The sequence below is a fragment of the Corvus hawaiiensis genome, chromosome 10 (genome assembly GCF_020740725.1).
Source record: "Corvus hawaiiensis isolate bCorHaw1 chromosome 10, bCorHaw1.pri.cur, whole genome shotgun sequence".
In the NCBI taxonomy this organism is placed as follows: Eukaryota; Metazoa; Chordata; class Aves; order Passeriformes; family Corvidae; genus Corvus; species Corvus hawaiiensis.
Window position 1 is genome coordinate 4,686,770 of NC_063222.1, and position 11,107 is coordinate 4,697,876.

Genomic DNA, 11,107 nt, shown 5'->3' on the forward strand with positions numbered 1-11,107 from the left:
AGAGCGGGGCACAGCGCTTTGCATTTTACAAGGGGCTTCAGACGGAAAATTCCCAAGCTGTGACATTTGAATTCTCCTGCGGGCTGAAACGCCGCAGGAGGGGCTATTTTCTTTGTGCTGCCTACCCCCTGCCTTGCCCAGAACTAATCTCAGAAAGTCCCTGCTGGATCTAGAGCTGAGTTTTGTGTGTTTGCCAGTAACTGCTGCTGAGGTGCCCGTCGACCCTTGGCTCGCAGCACCGAGTGCTTGCCCGCTCCCTTGCGTGCTCCTGGCAATGGCAGTGGAGTTGAAAGGCAGTAAATGATTCTTACACGTGATCTGGCAAAAAATAAAAAAGCCAACGGCAGTGACCAGACAGCTCAATAAGTGCCCCGCAGACAGAAGGAAGCGTCACGCTGCACTTTTGGTAAATTTTTGGGATGAACCTGGGAAGAAATGCTGAGATTATCAGTCAGCCTCCTCCCACTTCCTCTGCAAACCTTCTCCATCCGATTGTGTCACTCCTGGCCTGTATCCTTGGGGCCGGTGGGGCATGGCTTGGTTTATGAAGGGCAGCCTTTGTGATGCTGTCCCAGCCTTCATGTGCCCATCTTTGCTGCTGGCTACAGGACCAGCTTCAGCCTTTGGCACATACACACCAACCGAGAATTCCCTCGACCATGTCAGCCAGCCTTTGAGCCCTAAAAGCATCCCTAGACCACTGCTAGGGCTGGTCCACTCACCCTGTCCACCCAACAGAAGCTACAGGTTTGCTGTTGGAAGCCCAGCCAGGAGGTCCAGCTCCCAGGCTTGCTTTCAAGAGCACGAGCCTCCCTTGGAGGAAGGATCTCCTGGATCCCCTGCACAGGTCCCTCCTCTCCTATAGCCTTCACTCTGTACACAGATGGAGGTTGACTGGAAGCACCTGGGTTAGCTCTTGTCCCTGCTCCCAGCAGGCTCAGGGCAAAGTGACCTGCACGTGGGTGGCAGTGCCTAGAGTGGCTTCAGTACAGGTGGGAGCCCAGTGCCAGCTCAAGGATTTGGTTCTACAAAGTGACCCAGGGGAGGTGGAGGCCCTCAGGCAATGACCACCTCCACCGTGGTACAGGGATCCTGTCCTGCCTGTGATGAGTGAGAGGCACTTCTGGCCACGCTGGTTATTTCAGCATCATCTGCAGCACTTCCTTCAGCACGGCTGGTTCCTATTTCTCATCCCTTCATCCCCTGCTTTCCCAGAAGAGCAGACTTTCTTGTGTCCAGAGTATCTCCAAACACACTGCAGCTGGAGGGGGACTGACTTTCTCCCACCTCAAGCCTCTCCTTTTAAAAGATCTCCCATCCATATTTACTGCAGCAAGCTGTGGCCTTCCAAGCTCTTCTTCCACCGAGACAGGTAGATGCCACTGAAATCCATCCCCAGCTTCCTGTGGGTCTCACTGATCCCTGCCTCACTCATGGCAGCCTTAGCAACATCCCCACCCATGGAAGAAGAGGCACAAGGGCTTGCAGGAGACTGTCCCACGTGGTTCTTCCAGAGCCTTTTGCTGATTTGTTCCAAAATGCCTCTTCTAACAGACATTTGAGAAATTGTAGTTGCTGCTGAAACAACAAAGACACCTGAGCACATAAATATTGGTGGAAATGCTTGGACATATTGACTCCACAAGTAGTTACAGCGCTAGCCAGATAAAGATACTTTTACCACATGACAGATGGAGGGGAAAGATGCAGAAGAGAGCTTGGAAAACATAAAGGATCCACTCAAATTACAGAAGAGCAGTTTCTGGAAGAGCCCAAACTATCTTTGCCTTCTGCACATGGTTCCCAGACCTCTTCCATGGACCACTCACCGCTCCTCTCTCCCTTCTCACATCATGCTTGCGTCCCAATGCCTTCTCCATCTGTCGAGGGGATGGCTGTGATGTGCTGATGGGATGGGTGATTTTCGCTTCACATCTCTTTCCCTTGCTCTCCCAGATGGCATCAGGGCAAATCCAGGGGCAAAGGAAGAGGCTCGGATTGCAATACCTCTTGTACTCCAGCGACCTCCTGCATTTCCAGATGTCCAGCCACTAGTCATCTGGAACATCACCAGCCACATGCAGAGCTGCTTCTACACCTCCTTTTGGTGCTAGAGAATCTTACCTCTCTCCATGATGGATTCCACTCCACTCCTGGTGTGCATCCCTCTTGTGGATGCTCCTTCGACAGCTTTGCCAGCAGAGGAGAAACTCTTCCAACACATGGCTTTCCTTGGAGGTACCCCATGGCAGAAGCACAGCAGGCCAGGCCTGTGTCCTCTAGGCCACCTGGGCTGAGGGCTCAGGCCTTGATCTCCAAAGGACCCAACAGGTCTCCAAGGTGGTTCTTTCTGAGGAGTACAGCCCACCACAGGAAGCCGTGGATGGAAAAGGAAAAGTGTCCTGGGTGGCCTCCAGCTGCAAAAAGCCATTCTTTTTGGAGTGCAGGAGGGGTGAACTGCATGGTGCAGTCAACTTCGTCCTCTGAACATCCATCAGACACCTGCTTTGCCAAATTTTGTGTTAGAAAATGCACATTTAGTCACACAGTGGGTCCTGTCTCTCACTAAATACATGCACCCACCTCTACAGGTTCTGGTGAGATCCATACCTTGCTGCCTGGGTGCATGGTTGGTCCCATTCCCAAATGCCTGTGTCTGGCTGACTAAGCTGAGATTAAACAGCAAAGGCCAATTTTTAGTCATGCTGGGAATTTTTGTCACCTTTCAAGGCAAGAGCTCCATGCTCTGGCTCCGGTGAGCAGGAGCAGCTTTACCAGAAAGGACAGAGCTAAGTCAGTGCCCCTCAGACTTTGTCCCAGTTACCCAGAAACGTCAACCCTTCCATCTTCATAGAACGACCCGAATTATTGTCACACATCCCAAGTTCGTTGCATTGCAACACCGCACATCCCGGCCGTTGTGTTTTCCAAAAGAGGATGCTGCTAAAAATTACATGAATGATGAAGAAATACAAATTAATACACCCTCTGCCCAACCACGGGTCATTGGTGATGCATAAACACAGCTGAACCCCGGGGGAAGAACAATGCCAAGTGAAACACAAGGTAAAATAATACTGTTTATTTCCACATCTCCCTCATTACTGCAAGGCTGTGTGTGTGCGCTGCGGTTTGTGGTTGAGATGAGGCTGCACTGGAGTTTTGGTTGTGTCCTAAGGAAAGGACAGTGGGTGCAGCTGGGATAAAGTTAGAGCTGGCATGGCTGTGTGGGAGAAGGCTTGGCTTTACCACAGAGTTGGCTGCTGCCCACGGCACAGCTCATCCCGGAGCCAAGGCAGCTGAACAGGGCTGGAGCTGAGCCCGGTTGTGTGCGGAGCTCTGGAAAACATCAAAAAAGAGGGAAATAGGGAAATCTGTGATCAAGGCACCACACCATCACAGGTATCTCACCCAACTCTTTGGAGCAGTTATTTCCATAGAGGTGCTCCTATTCAACTGTGGAAGCCTTTGGAGCTAATGTTGTTCCTAGGGCTGGCAGTTGTGATGAAAACCCAGGTCACCTTGAGCGACTAAGGAGAAAATGCCCTGAAAATGGAAGAAAAAACCAAAGGGGAATCAACTGAACCTCGAGGTGGGGTGGGCTGAGGGAAGAGGGCAATACACACTCGCCAGGAGTTTGGGCTTGGGAGTTAACTTGTTTCCCTATAGAAATAGGAATTTCCAGTTTGTGGCTTGGAGAAGGCTGGAGCCTGCCCATGACAAGGATGTCAGCGTGGTCAACCACGAAAGCTGGGCTCAAGTTCCTGTCCTGTCCTGGCCCCACATGTGAAGGCAGGTGAAGGCAGGAAGAGCAGCTTGGTGGGAACACATTTTCCCAGATCACCTTCTGTCAATAGCAATGGTGGGACAGAAGCTGAGGCTGGACTCAAGTGGCAAAGGTGCCTGTCTCAGGAGATGGGAGATGGTGATGCTGGGTCCTGAATGGACCCTGTGGAGGAGGATTTGGGGAACTGATGGGTGATATACTGGACATGAGCTGGCACTGTGCAATTGCAGCCAGGTGTCTGCTGGGCCTCATCCAAAGCAGTGTGGGCAGTAGGACTAGAGAAGAGAAGGCTCTGGGGAGACCTTAGAGCCCCTTCCAGTGCCTTAAGGGACTCCAAGAGAGCTGGAGAGGGACTTTGGACAAGGACATGAAGTGAAAAGGCAAGGGGAAATGGCTTCTCACTGCCAGAGGGCAGGGTTAGATGGGATCTTGGGAAGAAATTCTTCTCTGTGAGGGTGCCGAGGCCCTGGCACAGGATGCCCAGAAAAGCTGTGGCTGCCCTATCCCTGGAAGTGTCCAAGGCCAGGTTGGATGGAGCTTGGAGCACCCTGGGCTAGTGGAAGGTGTCCCTGCCCATGGCAGGGGGTGGAACGGGATGGGCTTTAACAGTAATTTCAAACCCAAACCATTCTGGAATTCAGTGTTCAGGTACCCAGGAGGGGCAGGGAGAAGTCAGGGGGCTTCTGCAGAACTGGTTTACCTCGCCTGTGTAAGAACCTGGGGGAAATCCCAGCCTTCTTGCCTGATGCCAAGCCTCTCCTGGAAGAGGGAGTCACGCATGCCCTGGAGCCCAGGTCAGCATGGGCCTTGCAGCAGCTGTAAGCCACTGTGGGAGTTCCAGCTCTGAGAGCATGGCCTTGGCTGATGATGGACTGGGACCAGCTTGGCATTCCCTGTGACTCCCAAGGCCTGACAGATCCCTGGAGAGCTGTGGCTGGCTTTCCAGAAACAGGCTTGCAGGCCCTCTTTGGACCTATGTGTCAATTTTGGTGCTATGCTCCAACTGCAGAGTCACCGTGCTTAGTTTATTTTTCAGGAAATGCCACAAACCTGTTTCCCCACTGGTTAGGAGAAATATTCGGTGTCAGGTTTTGACTGTGTTGCAAAATGCTGTTTTCTACCTGGGATGAGCCAAACTGGCCACTGGAGAGTTGGAGCTGGTGTTGTTTGAACCAATATTTGCTTCTAAGTATTGCTTCTAAGTATTGCCTAATTTCTAAACCGCACACGGCAAACAAAGAGCTCTCTGTCGATTTTAAGCCGCTCTTCCCAGCTTGGAGTACTAAGCCCAGCTGCAGACTGGGGCCTCTTGTCCAGAGCTGCTTACCAGCTCATACCATTACAGATTTGCATTTTTAGGTTGGAAACTAATGGCAGCTCAAGAGCCAGGTGCCAGCAGCTCGACCCCCCGTGCCTTGCATGGCAGCTCTGCAGGACGGTGCCACTGCCCCACATCGTCCCCATGCACATCCCCCGCTCCAGCAAACACCAGCTGGCCCAGCAGTGCTGAGGAAACAGGTTTTCTTGACCTCCTTGCCCAAGCAGGCCCCTCTTTAACTCCCCAGCCCCCTTGCTGAAGTCAGCAGTGGTTTCTGCTCCACCAGCCAGCGGTGCAGGCAAAACTCACCCTCTCAGACATGCAATTAGTGCCATTCCTCCTAAAGAAGGATCCCTGTTTGCTTAATTAACCCAAAGGTTAACAGGATTACCAGCAACTCTGTGCAACTGTGATATTCCTGAAAAGATTTTGGAAGGGAAGGTGGTGAATTCCTGCTGAAGACACTCTTGCAAAGAGAGCCTGGTAACTCAGCCCTGCCTCCTGTATATTTTCCAAAATCTGTGGGAACAAACTGGTAAATACTGCTATCTGGGAAAGAAATGGCAGGAGCGCCAGCTGCCCTGTGTGGCCGCAGCACCCTCTGCTCCTCTCCTGCAGGACCCCAGGTCCAACACCAGGGCACACACCAGGCAGTTGCACAACACTTCTGTCCACAAAGTGGCTGTGTCCAGCTCCCTGGGACATGCCAGACAGTTTCCACAGGGGCATGTTCCCACAACGAGATGCTGGACCATCCCAGAGATGTGGCTGGCTGAGAACAGGAGAAAAAGTGGCTTATTTCCAGAGGCAGGGAGCTGTGGCTCTCATGAGACACTGTGCACACATCCAGGGACGTTCCCCTGCAGTAGCAGAGCCCAGGGATGGGGACAGAGGCAAGACTGTGGCAGAGCTGGTCAAGAAGACCTTGTAGTGAGAGGGGAGGAAGAGTAGAGGAGCACAAGGTGAACCTGGGGGTGAGCCACTGCCAGTCCACTGCCATAAGGGGACACCCAGCTGGGTGCCAAAGGAGCAGGGGGACATCACTGGAGCAGGTCCTGGCAGATGCAGCCAGGGGAGCAGCTCTGAGCCTGTTGCAGAGTGATGCTGTGGATTTTGCTGGACAAAGGGTCACTTTGCAAGTGGCTTTGCTGTGGGCATGGAGCTGCAGGTGGAGCAGGCAGCAGAGGCCAGCAGCCAGAAGGACACAAAGGAGAAGGCAAGGGGAGACACCAAGAAGGGAAAACTTGGGAACCGGCTTCCCGGAGCAGCACCAGCAGTACCAGACGTGGGGCTGGACCATCTGCTGGAGCAGCTCTCTCTGCTAGATCTGACCCAGGGAGCAGGGACTGAACCTCTCCTCACCCTCCACAGTCCCCAGGCAGCCCAGCTGCGCTGGCACAGCCACCCACCACTGCACCCAAGCACTGGAGCTGCTGGAGAGCTGCTCTGGCCAGAAATGAGATTTGGGCATTAAATGAACGGGAAAAGGGTCAGCTCACCAGTGGGTCAAGCTGAACTCTACCACTTGCTGTTCAACCCCTTTCCAGTTAGTTAATTTATGGTAATCATTAAGCCCCTGTCCATGCGGGAAGCTTCACAATAGCTAATTTTTAATCTGTCACCACAACTACACGCTGCTACGTGTGTCCTGGTTGAAGCCACCTTCCCATTTAAACACTCTTACAGCCAATATAATTCCCTGCTGATTAATAGTGGTTGTTTTGAAACCACAGAAAAATCTGTTGGCCAACATTCCCTTCCACCCTGTAGTTTTAAAGCAGCTTTAAAAGGGAATTAATGGAAATAACACTTTAGAATAACAGCAAGGCTTAGTCTTTATTGGAGACCCTTTGAACTCTAGTTAAATTAATTTCCCTTCTGCTCTTGAGATTTTCAAAGACAGACCTGTCACGAGCCGTGCAAACATCTCACCCTTTAGAGGTCAAGAGCTGAGTATGACCCCAGTGAGCAAATACTGGCCCCAGGACCTGGGAGGGCATCTCCTCCCTACCACCTCTGGTGACCACCACACCACCAGAGAAACACCTGCCCTGCCCAGGGATCGCTGAGGAGCCCACAGGCACACTTGACCTTTTGGTGCCTCCTCTCACTCCTAAGAGACAGAGGAATTTGTTTCCTCCTGGCCGGTCAAGATGTTCTCATCAAGATAAAATCCGAGTGGGATGGCTCCTCCCGTCCTCACTCCTGGGCCACCCGGGGCTGGCACAGTCTTGAGGCACGGCTGGACCCTGGCTCTCAAACAACCTCATCCTTTCCAGTAATTACTGTTTTGCAATGTGGAAAATAATAAAAGTCTTGGGGCTGTTAAGAGGCCTGGGATGAGAAGGGGGGGGAGCAAAAGGCCCAGCTGAGCAGATTTCAAACCCCCTCCTGAGGACTTTTAGACTCCCGTGGCATTTTAATCCTCATTGCATTTCCAGCTGCAGGGATAAAGGAGCAGAAAACATAGGCAGAGATGAGGGGGCTTCAGGACACAGGTCTGGCTGGGGCTGGTCTCAGTGAGGGAGCCCTGGGCTGGGGTGGACAGGAGGATGCAGCAGCGCCCTCCCAGAGCCCCCCAGCATCATCCACTGGGTCCTTGTCCCCACTCTCTGCTCATGTGGGTGCTGTGACACCGGGCAATGTGATGGCAAAGCCCAGCTAAAGTGTGACATGGCTCTAACAGCTCCTGAAAACTGTTGCAAGAATAAGGAAGGAACCAGAAAAATTCTTGCTTCAGATGCTTTGTTAAAAGTTGCGCAAGGTGGAGGGACGTGGCTGCACTCTGTAGGTGTAATCATAGAATCCCAGAGTGGCTGGGGTTGGAAGGGAACTTAAAGCTCATCTAATCCAACCCTCCTGCCACTGACAGGGACCATTTCCACTATCCCAAGTTGCTCCAAGCCCTGTCCAACCTGGCCTAGGACACTTCCAGGGATGGGGAGTCCAGAACCTCTCTCGTTGTTGTACAGCGATCAATGATCAGTAATGATCAGTTATGTTCTAGGCAAGGTATGGGGAGAAATGGCTTCATTCCACTCCAATTCCCTTTGAATTTAAGTTCCCTTTGAATTGCAGTGGGAAGGGAAAATGAATTCCTTTTGGGGAGTCTGCTCACTGCCAGGCACTGAGAGTCTCAGCACAGCCGTGTCCACAGCCTTGCAAGACCTGATCTGACGCTCTGCCCTTCCACCTGCACACCTCTGACCACCATCCTCCTCCTCCTGTCATCCACTGCACTCAGCAGGTCCTGCCACACCTCTGCCAGGTGGAACCTGGAGGGACACCACAGCCAGAGAGTGCCAGGGCCACGTGCCAGGGGCAGAGAGAGGCAATGAGCCTTGGAGAAACACTGGTCATGTGCAAGAGACACCCCTTACCAAAAGGCATCACCTGCTCCTACAACCCCATCCTCCCTCATTTCCAGCCTCACTGGGGACCTCCACTAAAATCTTCCAGGAGCCTGTTCATGCTCAGCTGATCATTCCTGCCTGAGCAATGCTGGAGAAGCACTGGTCCCCAGCTCCACCACAGCTCTGCCCTTGCCTGGCCATGGCCCTCTTGGGCCTGATCCCAACCCACAGACAGATGCCACTCCTCAGCCAGACCTTGGACCTGCCTGGTGGTCCCCAGGCTGTCTCCAACTCAGATCTGTCCCCAGATCTGATCCCAGCCTCAGACCTCCCTCGTCACCACCAGATTCCCAGGAGATCTGGACTCTGAGCTGAGCCCAGCTGTTGTCCAGGGCCAATCCTGCTCACCTTGGATGGAGACTCTGGAGGACAAGGATCAGGCTGGGGTCCCCATTCCTTTGGGAGCAGTCAGCCCTTGCGGTATCCTGGCACGCAGGCAAAAACACAAAGCTCTCCCCTGGTCAGACCAAGGAATGGGGAAACAAGACCCCAACGCTTTGTAGGGCTTTGATCCCATACCTCAATCCATTTCCATCCCATTTTATCCTGGGCCATGGTTTCTTGTATGCAGCAGTAGGATTTTTCCATCAAACCAAATGTTTCTGCTGAGTCCTGGCTCTCACAGGAGTCCCACAGCCCCGTGCTGACATCAACACCATCCTCATAAACAGGTCATGGAGACATAACATGAACAAACAGCAGGAAACGCTTTGTGAAGATCCTGTTACAAACAAGATTTTTGTTTCTTTTGCACATTCTCTGAGGTGGGAAATCCCCGAGAAAAGACCGGGCCTTTAGTCAAGGTCACCAGACTTGTGTAATGACAGCAGGCTTCAGGGAAGTTGGAGCCACCAACCTCTGTGTCCTTCCTTGTCTACCACGAGGGATTCCAGCACAGATTTTCAGAGCACAGCAGCAAACAGCTTCCCTGGGGGAGAGCTTTATACCAAGAGACCCATCAGCTTTTTTCTCATTAGCATAATATTTCCATTAGCAACTCTTGCAGGCTCTGGCTGTGACAGAGGACTTAATCAACTAGAGAAGACAAAGAAGGCAGCAGGTTGCATTGGTTTAGCCCCTAAAAGTTAAACTGAGCTGCCTCTCTCATTCCAGGGTGTGGACAGCTTCAGAGGGTGCTTACAGCAGGGTAAGAGTATATAGACTATATAGAGTATCTCATGTTAAAGGGCACAGGTGGTGGCTCAGAGGTTATTCCCACCTTCAGCAATCCAAGCTGAATTAAAGGATTAACTGCAAGTTGAGCTGTCCCGGTTTTAAGGAGAGACATAGGCACCTGGAGCAGTTCAGGGTTATGTCTGCTGCGCTCACAAATGCCAAAGTACAGGCTGCTCAATTGTCCAGCAGCCACGGTGCAGTTTCTCCTGGTCACAGGTGACCGACCAAAAATAAAAGAGGTGTAAGCAGAAAGGGCACTGGGAGAACACAGAGGATGTGCTGTGGCCAGAGTCCTGTGCCAGGGACATTGTCCCCAGCTGCGGCACCTGGAGTTCGGGACTGTGGCCAGCTCCTGTTCCAGCTCCTGGCAGCACTCAGGGTCTTGGCTTGAGGGGATAAACCAGGGAGCAGTATCCCAACCCAAACCTTGGACATCATCATCTCCTGAAGGATTTCACTGGGGTGCTGGGTCTGCTCAAGTCATTTTCCTGCATCTGCAATCTTCTTGGCTGACCCAAGACAGGAACTCCAGTTCTTGGGCACAAGACACAGCCCTGCCCCAGGAACAGCACGTACAGCTGGACCTGGGGCTGCTCTTTGAGCTCTAACACATGGCAAGATTCCCAGTTTGGGTTCCCAGTTTGAGGAACTATCCCCTTTTCTTTCTTTTTTCTTTAACTCATCCCTTACTCAGTTCACAGTTGTCAAACTCTCATGTTCATGCACCTCCTACTCAGAGACTTTGACGGTGGAAGGGAAGGCAGGGGACATCTAGAAGGTCGTGATCTGTAAGATTAGCTGAGGTTAAGGAGCAATGTAAAGGTGGAGAACAGTTTTTTGCACTATCTCCTGGTGTTAGTTGTTCAAAGGAAAATAATTCTCCCAGACAGGCTGAGGAACATCTGGAAAGAGTCACCTCCTGCACCAACAGAAGGACAGTGGTCCAAAGGTCTCTGAACAGTGATATCCATTCCCTGGGGTGCAGGGGCGGTTCTGGAGGGGCATCATGCCCAACCCTCCCTGGAGCTACCACCCATGGGAGCACATAGACCACCCCTCAGAGATGGTCTGCAGACTCTGCGAGGCTGGTGGAAACCACCGTAGCTACACAGACACCCAGAGAGTTCTTCCACTCCTTGTGAGCTGCCCTCATATCTGTCATTCATCCTAAGACACTTCAAACCACGTGTAGGTCTGTGGCTTCCCCTTTTTCCCCTTTCAATGCCAAACAGCCTGGAGCGCTCCATTCCCTCTCTCCTGGGGCTCAGTTCCTCATCTCCTCACTTCTCCCCAGCCTGGACCTGCATTCCCCTTACTCAGAAATTGCCTTTTCGAAGATGGGATCAACTGATGGGAAGAGGAGACAGCTCCTTTAGGGATGTGGTGTCCCAGCTGATTGTTTGCAACAGTTTC

General features: G+C 52.3%; 1 long non-coding RNA gene across 3 annotated transcripts; it reads right to left on the minus strand.

Moving 5' to 3' along the window:
• Nucleotides 1-3,067: 3,067 nt before the first annotated feature.
• Nucleotides 3,068-9,128, minus strand: LOC125331126. 3 transcript variants are annotated; one of them, XR_007205863.1, is made up of 3 exons: nt 9,038-9,123; nt 8,867-8,943; nt 3,068-3,339 (listed from the first exon to the last, which is right to left on the minus strand). It is a non-coding gene; the product is annotated as an uncharacterized LOC125331126 (long non-coding RNA). The 3 variants fall into 3 exon arrangements; XR_007205862.1 differs by having other exon boundaries at nt 8,867-9,128; XR_007205864.1 differs by having other exon boundaries at nt 3,068-3,546; nt 8,867-9,128.
• Nucleotides 9,129-11,107: the final 1,979 nt, after the last annotated feature.